The sequence below is a fragment of the Heptranchias perlo genome, chromosome 35, assembly GCF_035084215.1.
Source record: "Heptranchias perlo isolate sHepPer1 chromosome 35, sHepPer1.hap1, whole genome shotgun sequence".
NCBI classification, from domain to species: domain Eukaryota; kingdom Metazoa; phylum Chordata; class Chondrichthyes; order Hexanchiformes; family Hexanchidae; genus Heptranchias; species Heptranchias perlo.
Genome location: NC_090359.1, coordinates 4072093 through 4089962, shown reverse-complemented (window position 1 = coordinate 4089962; position 17870 = coordinate 4072093). Strand labels below are relative to the sequence as shown.

At 43.0% G+C, this 17870-nt stretch overlaps 8 non-coding genes across 8 annotated transcripts; all 8 read left to right on the top strand.

Moving 5' to 3' along the window:
- The first annotated feature begins 1059 nt into the window (after nt 1–1059).
- On the top strand, nt 1060–1131 carry trnaq-cug (transfer RNA glutamine (anticodon CUG)). The gene has a single exon. It is a non-coding gene; the product is annotated as a tRNA-Gln (tRNA).
- Nucleotides 1132–2153: 1022 nt separating this feature from the next.
- Nucleotides 2154–2225, top strand: trnaq-uug (transfer RNA glutamine (anticodon UUG)). The gene has a single exon. It is a non-coding gene; the product is annotated as a tRNA-Gln (tRNA).
- Nucleotides 2226–4171: 1946 nt separating this feature from the next.
- On the top strand, nt 4172–4243 carry trnaq-cug (transfer RNA glutamine (anticodon CUG)). Its single transcript has one exon. It is a non-coding gene; the product is annotated as a tRNA-Gln (tRNA).
- A 1022-nt stretch (nt 4244–5265) lies between these two features.
- trnaq-uug (transfer RNA glutamine (anticodon UUG)) lies at nt 5266–5337 on the top strand. Its single transcript has one exon. It is a non-coding gene; the product is annotated as a tRNA-Gln (tRNA).
- A 1946-nt stretch (nt 5338–7283) lies between these two features.
- trnaq-cug (transfer RNA glutamine (anticodon CUG)) lies at nt 7284–7355 on the top strand. Its single transcript has one exon. It is a non-coding gene; the product is annotated as a tRNA-Gln (tRNA).
- Nucleotides 7356–8377: 1022 nt separating this feature from the next.
- trnaq-uug (transfer RNA glutamine (anticodon UUG)) lies at nt 8378–8449 on the top strand. Its single transcript has one exon. It is a non-coding gene; the product is annotated as a tRNA-Gln (tRNA).
- Nucleotides 8450–16564: 8115 nt separating this feature from the next.
- On the top strand, nt 16565–16636 carry trnaq-cug (transfer RNA glutamine (anticodon CUG)). The gene has a single exon. It is a non-coding gene; the product is annotated as a tRNA-Gln (tRNA).
- Nucleotides 16637–17658: 1022 nt separating this feature from the next.
- Nucleotides 17659–17730, top strand: trnaq-uug (transfer RNA glutamine (anticodon UUG)). The gene has a single exon. It is a non-coding gene; the product is annotated as a tRNA-Gln (tRNA).
- Nucleotides 17731–17870: the final 140 nt, after the last annotated feature.

Here is a 17870-nt window from a genome sequence, read left to right as displayed (position 1 = left end):
CAGAAAAGATGAACGAGAATGATTCCAGGGATGAGGGAATTTAGTGGTGTGGATAGACTGGAGAAGCTGGGCATGTTCTTCTTGGAAGAGAGAAGATTGAGAGGAGATTTGATAGAGCTATTTAAGCTCATGAGGGGTATTGACAGAATAAATGTAGACAAACTGTTCCTATTGGCGGAAAGGTCAAGAACCAGAGGACATAGATTTAAGGTGACTGGCAAAAGAATCAAAAGTGACTTGAGGAAAAACCTTTTTTACACAGTGAGTGGTTAGGAAATGCAATGCAATGCCAGGGGTCGTGGTGGAGGCAGATTCAATCGTGGCTTTCAAGAGGGAACTGAAAAATACTTTAAAGGAAAACATGCCGAGGGCTACGGGGATAGGGCGAGGGAGTGGGATTGGCTGGATTGCTGTTGCATAGAGCTGTCAGGACTCGAAGGGCCGAACGGCCTACTTCCGTGCTGTAACCTTTCTATGAGTCCATAAGCTCAGCCTGTCTTTTGCTTTCCTAAATCTTCAGAAGACAAAGTTGCTTTATGTGCAACGCTGCGCTTCACTGCACCAAAAATGGTGTTTGCTGAATTTTTCTTTGCAATCTGCATTCAGCAGGCAAACATGCAGAAATTCAAAGCACTGTCTCTTGAAATGCAGGCATTGCTTGGATCGTGCCCTCGCACAAAGTTTACATTTTGTTTTAGGCCAATCTTCATGCATCAGTGCCTTGCAATATTTATTCACAGATTATCCGGCACGACTGTCATCGGAGCTGCGCTGAGCAGATTGAAAGAGAAGCAGTGACGAGGGAAGCGATAGGTTTGACTCGCTGCTGTGTGATTAGCTGAACATCAATACTAAGCAGAAGGAAAAGGTTGGAAGCTGAAGGAAGAGATGAGAAAGGGTCAAGTCAAAGTGGCAGTTTGGAATTGTCAAGTTCTTGTAGTTTTGCTGATGGGAGAGGTGTGGCAACAGTCTCGAGAACTCAGTGATGCAGCGACGTGGCCGTGCTTAGAAAAGAGCCAAATGTCTTTTGATGGAGGGTGCGACTTTTGTTAACAAATGGGTTCCATGGTGTAATGGTGAGCACTCTAGACTCTGAATCTAGCGATCCGAGTTCGAATCTCGGTGGAACCTGATTTGTTTTTGTCCCATTCGATTGCAACTGCAGGGTAAAAAAAACAAAATGCAGCGGGAATCCACTCCCTGCTGGTGGGAAGTCACTGTCAATCAATGAGGTTCCAGTTGCTTCTATCGGTTTCAGTTCATCAGCTCAACCGGACTTTAGCTTTCCCAAATCAACAGAAGAGAAAGCTGTATTTTGTTTAATGCTGAGTTTCACTGCACCAGAGAATGGTGTTTGCAGAACTTTTCTTTGTAATCTGCATTCAGCAATCAAGCATGTAGAAATTCAAAGCATTGTTTCTTGAAAGGCAAGAATTGCTTGGATCATGTCCTCGGGCAATGTTGACATTTTCTTATCAAGATGTTGCAGTTTTGATGATGGGAGAGGTTTGTCGGTAGCCTCGAGGTGTCAGTGATGTGGGGTTAAGGCAGTGCTGATAAAACAGCCAAGTGTTTTTGACTGGTGGGTGCCAGCTGAAGTAATCAGTTGGTTCACACAGTGCAATAACAAGGGCATTCTGGACTTGGATTCCAGCGATCCAAATTCAAATTTCGATCAACCTTCGAATTTTGTCCTTTTCGTTTGCAAATTGAGGGCAAACAAGTTAAAATCACTTGGAATCCAATCCCTGTTGGTGGGGAGTTCGCAGCTTTAATCAGTGAGGATCGAGCGCTTTTCATTTCACCCCGAACTTCATGCATCAGTGCCTTGCAATGTTTATGCACTGATTATCCAACAAGACGAGCTGCGCTCAGCAGTGTGAAACAGAAGCATCAACGAGGGAAGCGATGGATTTGACAGCAGCTTTGCGATTGGCTGAGCATCTCTACTTATCAGAGGGAAAAGTGGGGAAGCTGGAAGTATGGATGAGAAAAGGCCAAAGTGGCAGGTTGGGATTGACCAGTGCTTGCAGTTTTGCTGATGGCAGACGTTTGCCAGTCGCCTCGTGCAGTCAATGATGCAGCGCCATGGCGATGCTGATAATGGAGCCCAGTATCCTTGAAGGGAAGGGGGTCGCATGTTTTAATGAATTGGTTTCATGGTGTAATGGTGAGCACTCTGGACTTTGAATCCAGCGATCCGAGTTCAAATCTCGGTGGAACCTCAACTTTTGTCCCTTTCGTTTGTAACTTTTGGGGAAACAAATAAAAGTCACCTGGAATCCCATCCCTGTTCGTGGGAAGTTCGGAGCCTCTCTCAATGAGGTTCGAGCTAATTGTATAAATTTGGGCTTTTGTTAAAGGCAAATCGTATTGAACTAACTTGATAGAGTTTTTGATGAGGAAACGGAGAAGGATGCTGAGGTCAATGCGATTGATGTGGTGTATGTAAACTTTCAAAAGGCGATTAATAAAGTGCCTTATGATAGCCTTGTCATCAAGATTGATACCCGTAGAATAAAAGGAGCAGTAGCAATATGGATACAAAATTGCCTCAGTAACAGGAACCAGAGAGGAGTGATGAACGGTTGTTTTTCGGATTGGAGGGAGGTGTCCAGTAATGTGCCCCACAGGTCGGTGCTCGCACCACTGCCCTTTTTGATATTTATTAATGACTTGTACTTGGGTGTCCAGGGAACAATTTCCAAATTTCAATATGACACAAACCTTGGAATTATAGTGAACAGTTAGGAGGATAGTGATAGACTTCAAGAGGATATATAAATTGAACGCAGAAAAATGCAAGGTGATACATCTCAGTGGTCGGAAGAACGAGGAGAAGCAATGTAAATAAGAGGGCTCAATTCGAAAAGGGTACAGGAGCAGAGAGATATGGGGCAAAAGTGCACAAATCGTTGAATGTAGCGAGGCTGGTTGAGAATGCGGTTCAAAAAGCATACGGGATCCTGGGCTTTATAAATACAGGCATAGAACACTAAAGCACGGAATTCATGATGATCCTTTATAAAACATTAGTTCGACCACAACTGGATTATTGTGTCCAGATCTGGGCACCGCACTTTAGGAAAAATGCTAAGGTCTAAGAGAGGGTGCAGAAAAGATGAACGAGAATGATTCCAGGGATGAGGGAATTTAGTGGTGTGGATAGACTGGAGAAGCTGGGCATGTTCTTCTTGGAAGAGAGAAGATTGAGAGGAGATTTGATAGAGCTATTTAAGCTCATGAGGGGTATTGACAGAATAAATGTAGACAAACTGTTCCTATTGGCGGAAAGGTCAAGAACCAGAGGACATAGATTTAAGGTGACTGGCAAAAGAATCAAAAGTGACTTGAGGAAAAACCTTTTTTACACAGTGAGTGGTTAGGAAATGCAATGCAATGCCAGGGGTCGTGGTGGAGGCAGATTCAATCGTGGCTTTCAAGAGGGAACTGAAAAATACTTTAAAGGAAAACATGCCGAGGGCTACGGGGATAGGGCGAGGGAGTGGGATTGGCTGGATTGCTGTTGCAGCGAGCTGTCAGGACTCGAAGGGCCGAACGGCCTACTTCCGTGCTGTAACCTTTCTATGAGTCCATAAGCTCAGCCTGTCTTTTGCTTTCCTAAATCTTCAGAAGACAAAGTTGCTTTATGTGCAACGCTGCGCTTCACTGCACCAAAAATGGTGTTTGCTGAATTTTTCTTTGCAATCTGCATTCAGCAGGCAAACATGCAGAAATTCAAAGCACTGTCTCTTGAAATGCAGGCATTGCTTGGATCGTGCCCTCGCACAAAGTTTACATTTTGTTTTAGGCCAATCTTCATGCATCAGTGCCTTGCAATATTTATTCACAGATTATCCGGCACGACTGTCATCGGAGCTGCGCTGAGCAGATTGAAAGAGAAGCATGACGAGGGAAGCGATAGGTTTGACTCGCTGCTGTGTGATTGGCTGAACATCGATACTAAGCAGAAGGAAAAGGTTGGAAGCTGAAGGAAGAGATGAGAAAGGGTCAAGTCAAAGTGGCAGTTTGGAAATGTCAAGTTCTTGTAGTTTTGCTGATGGGAGCGGTGTGGCAACAGCCTCGAGAAGTCAGTGATGCAGCGACGTGGCCGTGCTTAGAAAAGAGCCAAATGTCTTTTGATGGAGGGTGCGACTTTTGTTAACAAATGGGTTCCATGGTGTAATGGTGAGCACTCTAGACTCTGAATCTAGCGTTCCGAGTTCGAATCTCGGTGGAACCTGATTTGTTTTTGTCCCATTCGTTTGCAACTGCAGGGCAAAAAAAACAAAATGCAGCGGGAATCCACTCCCTGCTGGTGGGAAGTCACTGTCAATCAATGAGGTTCCAGTTGCTTCTATCGGTTTCAGTTCATCAGCTCAACCGGACTTTCGCTTTCCCAAATCAACAGAAGAGAAAGCTGTATTTTGTTTAATGCTGAGTTTCACTGCACCAGAGAATGGTGTTTGCAGAACTTTACTTTGTAATCTGCATTCAGCAATCAAGCATGTAGAAATTCAAAGCATTGTTTCTTGAAAGGCAAGAATTGCTTGGATCATGTCCTCGGGCAATGTTGACATTTTCTTATCAAGATGTTGCAGTTTTGATGATGGGAGAGGTTTGTCGGTAGCCTCGAGGTGTCAGTGATGTGGGGTTAAGGCAGTGCTGATAAAACAGCCAAGTGTTTTTGACTGGTGGGTGCCAGGTGAAGTAATCAGTTGGTTCACACAGTGCAATAACAAGGGCATTCTGGACTTGGATTCCAGCGATCCAAATTCAAATTTCGATCAACCTTCGAATTTTGTCCTTTTCGTTTGCAAATTGAGGGCAAACAAGTTAAAATCACTTGGAATCTAATCCCTGTTGGTGGGGAGTTCGCAGCTTTAATCAGTGAGGATCGAGCTCTTTTCATTTCACCCCGAACTTCATGCATCAGTGCCTTGCAATGTTTATGCACTGATTATCCAACAAGACGAGCTGCGCTGAGCAGTGTGAAACAGAAGCATCAACGAGGGAAGCGATGGATTTGACAGCAGCTGTGCGATTGGCTGAGCATCTCTGCTTATCAGAGGGAAAAGTGGGGAAGCTGGAAGTATGGATGAGAAAAGGCCAAAGTGGCAGGTTGGGATTGACCAGGGCTTGCAGTTTTGCTGATTGCAGACGTTTGCCAGTCGCCTCGTGCAGTCAATGATGCAGCGCCATGGCGATGCTGATAATGGAGCCCAGTATCCTTGAAGGGAAGGGGGTCGCATGTTTTAATGAATTGGTTTCATGGTGTAATGGTGAGCACTCTGGACTTTGAATCCAGCGATCCGAGTTCAAATCTCGGTGGAACCTCAACTTTTGTCCCTTTCGTTTGTAACTTTTGGGGAAACAAATAAAAGTCACCTGGAATCCCATCCCTGTTCGTGGGAAGTTCGGAGCCTCTCTCAATGAGGTTCGAGCTAATTGTATAAATTTGGGCTTTTGTTAAAGGCAAATCGTATTGAACTAACTTGATAGAGTTTTTGATGAGGTAACGGAGAAGGATGCTGAGGTCAATGCGATTGATGTGGTGTATGTAAACTTTCAAAAGGCGATTAATAAAGTGCCTTATGATAGCCTTGTCATCAAGATTGATACCCATAGAATAAAAGGAGCAGTAGCAATATGGATACAAAATTGCCTCAGTAACAGGAACCAGAGAGGAGTGATGAACGGTTGTTTTTCGGATTGGAGGGAGGTGTCCAGTAATGTGCCCCACAGGTCGGTGCTCGCACCACTGCCCTTTTTGATATTTATTAATGACTTGTACTTGGGTGTCCAGGGAACAATTTCCAAATTTCAATATGACACAAACCTTGGAATTATAGTGAACAGTGAGGAGGATAGTGATAGACTTCAAGAGGATATATAAATTGAACGCAGAAAAATGCAAGGTGATACATCTCAGTGGTCGGAAGAACGAGGAGAAGCAATGTAAATAAGAGGGCTCAATTCGAAAAGGGTACAGGAGCAGAGAGATATGGGGCAAAAGTGCACAAATCGTTGAATGTAGCGAGGCTGGTTGAGAATGCGGTTCAAAAAGCATACGGGATCCTGGGCTTTATAAATACAGGCATAGAACACTAAAGCACGGAATTCATGATGATCCTTTATAAAACATTAGTTCGACCACAACTGGATTATTGTGTCCAGATCTGGGCACCGCACTTTAGGAAAAATGCTAAGGTCTAAGAGAGGGTGCAGAAAAGATGAACGAGAATGATTCCAGGGATGAGGGAATTTAGTGGTGTGGATAGACTGGAGAAGCTGGGCATGTTCTTCTTGGAAGAGAGAAGATTGAGAGGAGATTTGATAGAGCTATTTAAGCTCATGAGGGGTATTGACAGAATAAATGTAGACAAACTGTTCCTATTGGCGGAAAGGTCAAGAACCAGAGGACATAGATTTAAGGTGACTGGCAAAAGAATCAAAAGTGACTTGAGGAAAAACCTTTTTTACACAGTGAGTGGTTAGGAAATGCAATGCAATGCCAGGGGTCGTGGTGGAGGCAGATTCAATCGTGGCTTTCAAGAGGGAACTGAAAAATACTTTAAAGGAAAACATGCCGAGGGCTACGGGGATAGGGCGAGGGAGTGGGATTGGCTGGATTGCTGTTGCATCGAGCTGTCAGGACTCGAAGGGCCGAACGGCCTACTTCCGTGCTGTAACCTTTCTATGAGTCCATAAGCTCAGCCTGTCTTTTGCTTTCCTAAATCTTCAGAAGACAAAGTTGCTTTATGTGCAACGCTGCGCTTCACTGCACCAAAAATGGTGTTTGCTGAATTTTTCTTTGCAATCTGCATTCAGCAGGCAAACATGCAGAAATTCAAAGCACTGTCTCTTGAAATGCAGGCATTGCTTGGATCGTGCCCTCGCACAAAGTTTACATTTTGTTTTAGGCCAATCTTCATGCATCAGTGCCTTGCAATATTTATTCACAGATTATCCGGCACGACTGTCATCGGAGCTGCGCTGAGCAGATTGAAAGAGAAGCATGACGAGGGAAGCGATAGGTTTGACTCGCTGCTGTGTGATTGGCTGAACATCGATACTAAGCAGAAGGAAAAGGTTGGAAGCTGAAGGAAGAGATGAGAAAGGGTCAAGTCAAAGTGGCAGTTTGGAAATGTCAAGTTCTTGTAGTTTTGCTGATGGGAGCGGTGTGGCAACAGCCTCGAGAAGTCAGTGATGCAGCGACGTGGCCGTGCTTAGAAAAGAGCCAAATGTCTTTTGATGGAGGGTGCGACTTTTGTTAACAAATGGGTTCCATGGTGTAATGGTGAGCACTCTAGACTCTGAATCTAGCGTTCCGAGTTCGAATCTCGGTGGAACCTGATTTGTTTTTGTCCCATTCGTTTGCAACTGCAGGGCAAAAAAAACAAAATGCAGCGGGAATCCACTCCCTGCTGGTGGGAAGTCACTGTCAATCAATGAGGTTCCAGTTGCTTCTATCGGTTTCAGTTCATCAGCTCAACCGGACTTTAGCTTTCCCAAATCAACAGAAGAGAAAGCTGTATTTTGTTTAATGCTGAGTTTCACTGCACCAGAGAATGGTGTTTGCAGAACTTTACTTTGTAATCTGCATTCAGCAATCAAGCATGTAGAAATTCAAAGCATTGTTTCTTGAAAGGCAAGAATTGCTTGGATCATGTCCTCGGGCAATGTTGACATTTTCTTATCAAGATGTTGCAGTTTTGATGATGGGAGAGGTTTGTCGGTAGCCTCGAGGTGTCAGTGATGTGGGGTTAAGGCAGTGCTGATAAAACAGCCAAGTGTTTTTGACTGGTGGGTGCCAGGTGAAGTAATCAGTTGGTTCACACAGTGCAATAACAAGGGCATTCTGGACTTGGATTCCAGCGATCCAAATTCAAATTTCGATCAACCTTCGAATTTTGTCCTTTTCGTTTGCAAATTGAGGGCAAACAAGTTAAAATCACTTGGAATCTAATCCCTGTTGGTGGGGAGTTCGCAGCTTTAATCAGTGAGGATCGAGCTCTTTTCATTTCACCCCGAACTTCATGCATCAGTGCCTTGCAATGTTTATGCACTGATTATCCAACAAGACGAGCTGCGCTGAGCAGTGTGAAACAGAAGCATCAACGAGGGAAGCGATGTATTTGACAGCAGCTGTGCGATTGGCTGAGCATCTCTGCTTATCAGAGGGAAAAGTGGGGAAGCTGGAAGTATGGATGAGAAAAGGCCAAAGTGGCAGGTTGGGATTGACCAGGGCTTGCAGTTTTGCTGATTGCAGACGTTTGCCAGTCGCCTCGTGCAGTCAATGATGCAGCGCCATGGCGATGCTGATAATGGAGCCCAGTATCCGTGAAGGGAAGGTGGTCGCATGCTTTAATGAATGGGTTTCATGGTGTAATGTTGAGCACTCTGGACTTTGAATCCAGCGATCCGAGTTCAAATCTCGGTGGAACCTCAACTTTTGTCCCTTTCGTTTGTAATTTTTGGGGAAACAAATAAAAGTCACCTGGAATCCCATCCCTGTTCGTGGGAAGTTCGGAGCCTCTATCAATGAGGTTCGAGCTAATTGTATAAATTTGGGCTTTTGTTAAAGGCAAATCGTATTGAACTGACTTGATAGAGTTTTTGATGAAGTAACGGAGAAGGATGCTGAGGTCAATGCGATTGATTTGGTGTATGTAAACTTTCAAAAGGCGATTAATAAAGTGCCTTATGATAGCCTTGTCATCAAGATTGATACCCATAGAATAAAAGGAGCAGTAGCAATATGGATACAAAATTGCCTCAGTAACAGGAACCAGAGAGGAGTGATGAACGGTTGTTTTTCGGATTGGAGGGAGGTGTCCAGTAATGTTGAGAATCCCTACGTGGTCAGTTTTCGGTAAAATATTAAGATGCCTACGTGGCAAAGAAGCAGAATGCAAAATGGTTAGAAAGGGTTAATTAGTTAGTAACTGAGATTGATACAAGTGGCCTGGCCCTCCTGCTGGGCCATATGTTTGCTTCGTCAGCAGGGTTGCATGGTCTTAGCAATGTAGAGTCTTTGATGTGAGTCAAGGACTGGTCTGAATGTCTCCATGTTTATGGCAGATCAATATAGGTAACGAGCTTAGCCAAAGTTGAAGGACATTCCAGGTTGGGAGATAAGGAACAGAAGGAACAGGGAAGAACATTCTAAGTTGGAAAGTGAGGAAGTTATCCCCTTTGATGTCTAACAGCAGCATGATCAGCACATGGACGATTTATGATTGGTCGGAAATAATGTAACCTCGCATGGCAACCTATGCCCGGCTTATGATTGGTGTTGACCCTCGTTAAGTATGTTCCAACCCTATTCATCTGTATAAAAACGTGTGGATTTCTGTATGTTTTTGTTCTTGCTCTGCCAGCATAGAGGGACTCTATCAGGAGTCCAAATCAATGCTGCAGACTAAGAACCCTGCTATTAAAGATGTGTTGAACTTTAAAATGTATTCGACTTCAGTTATTACTGAACCAGACTGAGGGGAAAGAATCCGGATCGTCATTTGGTGGCAGCGGTGGGATCTTAACGGTCGTTCACCGAGAGTTCGCGGAGTAAGAGGCGGATTGTCTCAGACACGGAGGAAGGAAATGGCGCCCCGATGTAAGTAGTCTTAATTTACTACGTCGGTTTTCCTCCAATCCGTCAGTCTGACGACGAATCGTCCGAACGCTAACACTCGTGTGGTGTCCTTACAAGATTCAGGTCAGTCTGGCGAATACACAGCAATAGCAGGAAGAGGTCAGTGGTCGAATATCACTGAGGGAATAACTTGTAAGCGGTAGGTCAGTGGTTAATATCACTGAGGGTAGTCAGGGTTTAAGTTCCTGATGATTGGATATAAACAGGAACTATTGATAAAACTTAGATGCCGAAAAAAGGCTCAGGAATTAATTTGGAAAATAACAGAGGTACCACAGCCAAAGAACTAATTGCTTTATGGAGACAGTACTGTAAGAAAAAATATGGATAGAATTAAGTGACTAGACAAATGTTTAAAAGACAGAGACCCGAAAAAGAAAGGTTTTGTTGTGTAAGTGTACTGTCCCTTTAAAAAGCCTGTCTTGATCAGTGTTTTTTTTGGTGTTGTGGGCCACGCCCCCTTCGTACTGTGTCTTGCGTGTTTTCTTCCTTTGTGTAATGTATCTGTCTTGTCGTGTGTTTAATTCTGATACTGCTGAATTAAAATTGGAGTTATTGAGGTTAAGTGACCTATTAAATTCTGGTTCTTATAAAGTGTGGGCATGTTAAATTCCAGACATGGAATCTTCAAAAAATTGGCATTTTGAATGTTTATTTTGTGATTGGCTGTGGTTTAAAAAGAGGTTAAAAATTAACGGGATAGATTAAAAAAACTATCAGGATCATTGTGATAGGAAAAGTCGGAAAGCTGGAACAGCTCGCAGCGTTGATTATAATCACACCCACTAAAAGTATGTGAAAAAATAGTGTGCAAAAATATAGTATAAAGCAATCCACAAATGTGAGAAGTAAAAAAATCAGTCAAACCTGTGTGAAGTGAAATTTTGAAGGTGGGAACTTAATCTCAAAAGGGAGAAGGATCAAGTTACTCCTACCACAAGAGCAAGTTAATGTTAACCCCTTCCATCCCAAGAAGCCAGACTGTCATGCCAAGAGCAGTTCAAACAGATAGAAATGACCCAGTCGGTTGAGAACTGTCTGAGGCTTGCCCAGAACACAGGTGAACATGAGGTAATAATTGGTATTGGTTATATTAGTAAAATTGTCCCAATCACTCGGAAATGCCAAAGGCTACAATTGACTGAGATATAAGTTTTCACGCTACAGTGAAAAATTGATAAGAAAGGAATGTAAAACAAATCATATGAAAAGGAAGCATAGGTTAGACAATTGGAAGTCCATTACTTGAGCTATGTACTGACACAGGGTACTAAACGCCTATCAGTTTTACCCTGCCACAGTATGATAAGGAAGTTTTGACAAGTTCTGGGGCTATTCAATTTTATTTGAAATTAATAGTAGAATACAAGATCTGATCAAAGAGGGGAGACCTTCCCTGACAAATTATATAACTCGCATTGAGAATGCTAAGAAAACTCAACAATTAGATCAACACCTCCTAACTCAAGTGTTAAAACAAAGAGCCACATGGAATGGAGGTGGACATCGTAAAAAGAGATAGGCAAATATGGAGACGTAAAGATCTGTGATAAGTGATATAGCAACTGCCTTTGCCTCAGTTGTTAACACCATTGATTTGACAACATTAGATCAAAAGGTCAGAGATTTAGGGTCTCGCATTAAAGATATATTAAAAGATAAATGAAAATACAGATAAGGAATTGTCTGAGGATCAAATGCTGACCATATATTTGCAAAGGATAGCTACAGTGCTAGAAACACATGCCCAAACCATTAATAAATTAATAAAAGAGGAATATAACGTATCTTAGCAGGCGGCTGCTAATGATATCTGCTTAATGTGGTTACATCTTGAAAACACAGAGATTAGGACTTGGAGTTAGAAATTCCAGTCTGCAGCCCTGCGTACATCTGTATGTGGGAGAGACAGTGTTTATTTCAGACAGGCTGCGTGCTTCAGAGAGAGTGGAACTAGGCAATTTCTCTCTCCTATTTTGTTTTCTAAATTTGTTTTGGGTATAGGGATTATTCCTTTGGATAAATAAATAATAAATGAAGATTTGACAAATTAATCACTTGGGCTCTCAAGAAGAGCCGCAATGGATTTTCTGTGTTTCTTTTAAAACAGGTGACCCTGGTTTTTTTTTGGGACCACGTGAGTGTTGATGGTGCAGGATTACCAAGAGTAGTTACAAAGTTACGGTGCAACCTTTGCTGGAGAAATTTGGTGCAGGAAACGATCCAGTGGTGTTAAAGATTTAAGACTTTAGCTGCAGACATCAGCGGATACCAAATGTCACAGCGTGGTGATATCAACCTGATTCTCTTCTTTTGAAAACATTTTGATTTGTTTTGTTTTAACCTATTTGTTGTCTTCCGCGACAGAATGCTCGAGGTGGGGAGATATGGGAATTTCTCTAAAGTCATTGAATTGGGCATGATAAAAAAATCAATCTGGCATAAATATACAATCTAGTGGAAGTCAGGAAAGTGTAGTTGAGAATAGTAAATTGATAGCTTTCTCGTGGAGATATTTGTGTCCTTGCCTATAATGAATAATGAGAAAACTACACTCAATAGCCTGGCCACTACCCTGACATCGGGACCATGCAGGGGGAGATAAGCACTCGAGACACCCCTGATCTTTTTGATAAGATAACCTGAAAACCTAAGAATGGCTACAGTGGACATAAAAGATACAAATGTATGTTGCCATCATCTGAAACGGAGACCAGGATGAAGAACATGATTACAAAGGCCTATGGCCTGGTGAGCTATTGCAACCACTCTTTAAACAAACCAGTTGCTTTTACAGGACTGAATCCTACAGGACATATGATGTGTGCCATGGAAAATGTTCGGAAATACCATGAGGAAGAAGAGACTGGCCAGCAGAAAGTTAATATCCAAGAACACTAAGCTCATTCCTATGAGATGCTGCTAGTATGCGGAGATACATGAAGAAGATACATTGAAGAATGAGTCTCAGACAGGCTCAGTTACTTGACAACAGCACAACAGGGAAATGGTTAATGTGGTCCAGGCGAGTGAGAAATCCTTTTAAACAAGGCACTGACACATGGTCCATAGAGAAACCAACTAATTAATGAAACAGTCAGGAAACACTGGTATCAATCAAAAGGACTGAAATTAAAGTAAAAAGGGACACAGTAATTTGGATTTCCAAAATTCAGGGTTAGGTTCCCATTAGTTAACCATAAAATTGGGAGAAACAATATTTAGAGGATATCCGCACGATGGATACAAAATTACAAGATTATGAGGGGCTCAGATAAAGTAGACAGGAAGTACCTGTTTCCCCTAGCAGAGGGTTCAAGAACTAGAGGACGTAGATTTAAGCTGATTGGCTAGAACAAAATTAAAGGGATGTGTTACTAGACATGCTGTCACTGTGTGTCCACATAGTGTTGGACACAGCCTAGAAGCACAGTGTGGGTTTAATAATACCGGTACCAATCCGGATATTAACTGTACCATGGAGGGCCGAGAGGCGGATCTAAAACCCACTTAATTGGTATATGCCGGAGAGGGCAAATACTGTGTTACAACTAATTTGAAAACGTTTAAATATGCCAATCTAACTTGTGATATTTTAAGTCCAGAATTCTACTCCATTTCTGAAGTCCTGGTTCGGATTGGACCCGAGGAACTGGTAGAGATACATCGGCATAACCTCACCACCGTACAAGTTTCTGAGAATGTCAGAAAGGACTTAAAAGCATATCAGGACACATTTGGGTATCTGACATCCCTGTTGTCTAAATACTTGGAAGCATTGCGAATGGAGATACGCCTCTCCCAGAAGGTTTATTATAACCTACAACAGGACAATAACAACATTAAGCATGACATTGACCAAATTAAAGTCACCACCTGGTGAAATGACCTCTGGAATTTGGGACTGAATATACAGATCCATCTTTGGATTAGATTAGTTTCATATGTATTAGTCGTAGTGCAGTTTGTTGTAATGTGCTTCTTGATTTTCATTGCATGTAATAAATGTAAGCAGAGGATGAAGGGTTTGGCAAAGATAGTAAAACAGAGCCTGGGTGAGAATGTCCCCATTGTCTCTGTGGTTTCAACTAAGAACACATCTTAATGGTACCGGGAGTAGCACCCGCTGGGGTAAGGTGCATGTAAAAGGGAAGACAATTATAGTTTGATAGGATTATCAGATGCTCTGCCTCTCTTCCACCCGGACTGGTGGCCAACACGAAGGGAACCTGGTTAAGATGAGGTACAGCATCTAACGGGATATTGTAGGGAGAATTTGGATTAAGGGATATAATGGGGAGGGCACCAATTCACAGGTGTAAAATGGTCTGAAAGGTACCATTCAGTCTAGTTAGGCTGGAAACAAAATATAAATCACCATAGGATATTTGACTATGTTAGCCTTTTCAAACTAACATGAATGGGTTTAGCTGACCAAGGACATTCGCAGCTTACTTGAGCGATGTTTAGAAGGAGTCTGTTCCTGAGAACAGATAAGATACAAAGGCGTATTGATGAAACATGTCTGTGTTCTATTGGGACTTCTCTAGTTCAAGGGCTAGTCATATTCATTGTTATAATTCTTATAGTTTATTGCTTACTTAAATGTTGCTGCACTGCAGAACCTGCAGAACCAGTGAGCACCGTAATAATTGGTTATCATAAAATGATAAAAGGGGGGAATGAGAATCCCTACGTGGTCAGTTTTCGGTAAAATATTAAGATGCCTACGTGGCAAAGAAGCAGAATGCAAAATGGTTAGAAAGGGTTAATTAGTTAGTAACTGAGATTGATACAAGTGGCCTGGCCCTCCTGCTGGGCCATATGTTTGCTTCGTCAGCAGGGTTGCATGGTCTTAGCAATGTAGAGTCTTTGATGTGAGTCAAGGACTGGTCTGAATGTCTCCATGTTTATGGCAGATCAATATAGGTAACGAGCTTAGCCAAAGTTGAAGGACATTCCAGGTTGGGAGATAAGGAACAGAAGGAACAGGGAAGAACATTCTAAGTTGGAAAGTGAGGAAGTTATCCCCTTTGATGTCTAACAGCAGCATGATCAGCACATGGACGATTTATGATTGGTCGGAAATAATGTAACCTCGCATGGCAACCTATGCCCGGCTTATGATTGGTGTTGACCCTCGTTAAGTATGTTCCAACCCTATTCATCTGTATAAAAACGTGTGGATTTCTGTATGTTTTTGTTCTTGCTCTGCCAGCATAGAGGGACTCTATCAGGAGTCCAAATCAATGCTGCAGACTAAGAACCCTGCTATTAAAGATGTGTTGAACTTTAAAATGTATTCGACTTCAGTTATTACTGAACCAGACTGAGGGGAAAGAATCCGGATCGTCAATGTGACCCACATGTCGGTGCTCGCACCACTGCCCTTTTTGATATTTATTAATGACTTGTACTTGGGTGTCCAGGGAACAATTTCCAAATTTCAAGATGACACAAACCTTGAAATTATAGTGAACAGTGAGGAGGATAGTGATAGACTTCAAGAGGATATATAAATTGAACGCAGAAAAATGCAAGGTGATACATCTCAGTGGTCGGAAGAACGAGGAGAAGCAATGTAAATAAGAGGGCTCAATTCGAAAAGGGTACAGGAGCAGAGAGATATGGGGGAAAAGTGCACAAATCGTTGAATGTAGCGAGGCTGGTTGAGAATGCGGTTCAAAAAGCATACGGGATCCTGGGCTTTATAAATACAGGCATAGAACACTAAAGCACGGAATTCATGATGATCCTTTATAAAACATTAGTTCGACCACAACTGGATTATTGTGTCCAGATCTGGGCACCGCACTTTAGGAAAAATGCTAAGGTCTAAGAGAGGGTGCAGAAAAGATGAACGAGAATGATTCCAGGGATGAGGGAATTTAGTGGTGTGGATAGACTGGAGAAGCTGGGCATGTTCTTCTTGGAAGAGAGAAGATTGAGAGGAGATTTGATAGAGCTATTTAAGCTCATGAGGGGTATTGACAGAATAAATGTAGACAAACTGTTCCTATTGGCGGAAAGGTCAAGAACCAGAGGACATAGATTTAAGGTGACTGGCAAAAGAATCAAAAGTGACTTGAGGAAAAACCTTTTTTACACAGTGAGTGGTTAGGAAATGCAATGCAATGCCAGGGGTCGTGGTGGAGGCAGATTCAATCGTGGCTTTCAAGAGGGAACTGAAAAATACTTTAAAGGAAAACATGCCGAGGGCTACGGGGATAGGGCGAGGGAGTGGGATTGGCTGGATTGCTGTTGCATCGAGCTGTCAGGACTCGAAGGGCCGAACGGCCTACTTCCGTGCTGTAACCTTTCTATGAGTCCATAAGCTCAGCCTGTCTTTTGCTTTCCTAAATCTTCAGAAGAACAAGTTGCTTTATGTGCAACGCTGCGCTTCACTGCACCAAAAATGGTGTTTGCTGAATTTTTCTTTGCAATCTGCATTCAGCAGGCAAACATGCAGAAATTCAAAGCACTGTCTCTTGAAATGCAGGCATTGCTTGGATCGTGCCCTCGCACAAAGTTTACATTTTGTTTTAGGCCAATCTTCATGCATCAGTGCCTTGCAATATTTATTCACAGATTATCCGGCACGACTGTCATCGGAGCTGCGCTGAGCAGATTGAAAGAGAAGCATGACGAGGGAAGCGATAGGTTTGACTCGCTGCTGTGTGATTGGCTGAACATCGATACTAAGCAGAAGGAAAAGGTTGGAAGCTGAAGGAAGAGATGAGAAAGGGTCAAGTCAAAGTGGCAGTTTGGAAATGTCAAGTTCTTGTAGTTTTGCTGATGGGAGCGGTGTGGCAACAGCCTCGAGAAGTCAGTGATGCAGCGACGTGGCCGTGCTTAGAAAAGAGCCAAATGTCTTTTGATGGAGGGTGCGACTTTTGTTAACAAATGGGTTCCATGGTGTAATGGTGAGCACTCTAGACTCTGAATCTCGCGTTCCGAGTTCGAATCTCGGTGGAACCTGATTTGTTTTTGTCCCATTCGTTTGCAACTGCAGGGCAAAAAAAACAAAATGCAGCGGGAATCCACTCCCTGCTGGTGGGAAGTCACTGTCAATCAATGAGGTTCCAGTTTCTTCTATCGGTTTCAGTTCATCAGCTCAACCGGACTTTAGCTTTCCCAAATCAACAGAAGAGAAAGCTGTATTTTGTTTAATGCTGAGTTTCACTGCACCAGAGAATGGTGTTTGCAGAACTTTACTTTGTAATCTGCATTCAGCAATCAAGCATGTAGAAATTCAAAGCATTGTTTCTTGAAAGGCAAGAATTGCTTGGATCATGTCCTCGGGCAATGTTGACATTTTCTTATCAAGATGTTGCAGTTTTGATGATGGGAGAGGTTTGTCGGTAGCCTCGAGGTGTCAGTGATGTGGGGTTAAGGCAGTGCTGATAAAACAGCCAAGTGTTTTTGACTGGTGGGTGCCAGGTGAAGTAATCAGTTGGTTCACACAGTGCAATAACAAGGGCATTCTGGACTTGGATTCCAGCGATCCAAATTCAAATTTCGATCAACCTTCGAATTTTGTCCTTTTCGTTTGCAAATTGAGGGCAAACAAGTTAAAATCACTTGGAATCTAATCCCTGTTGGTGGGGAGTTCGCAGCTTTAATCAGTGAGGATCGAGCTCTTTACATTTCACCCCGAACTTCATGCATCAGTGCCTTGCAATGTTTATGCACTGATTATCCAACAAGACGAGCTGCGCTGAGCAGTGTGAAACAGAAGCATCAACGAGGGAAGCGATGGATTTGACAGCAGCTGTGCGATTGGCTGAGCATCTCTGCTTATCAGAGGGAAAAGTGGGGAAGCTGGAAGTATGGATGAGAAAAGGCCAAAGTGGCAGGTTGGGATTGACCAGGGCTTGCAGTTTTGCTGATTGCAGACGTTTGCCAGTCGCCTCGTGCAGTCAATGATGCAGCGCCATGGCGATGCTGATAATGGAGCCCAGTATCCGTGAAGGGAAGGGGGTCGCATGCTTTAATGAATGGGTTTCATGGTGTAATGTTGAGCACTCTGGACTTTGAATCCAGCGATCCGAGTTCAAATCTCGGTGGAACCTCAACTTTTGTCCCTTTCGTTTGTAACTTTTGGGGAAACAAATAAAAGTCACCTGGAATCCCATCCCTGTTCGTGGGAAGTTCGGAGCCTCTATCAATGAGGTTCGAGCTAATTGTATAAATTTGGGCTTTTGTTAAAGGC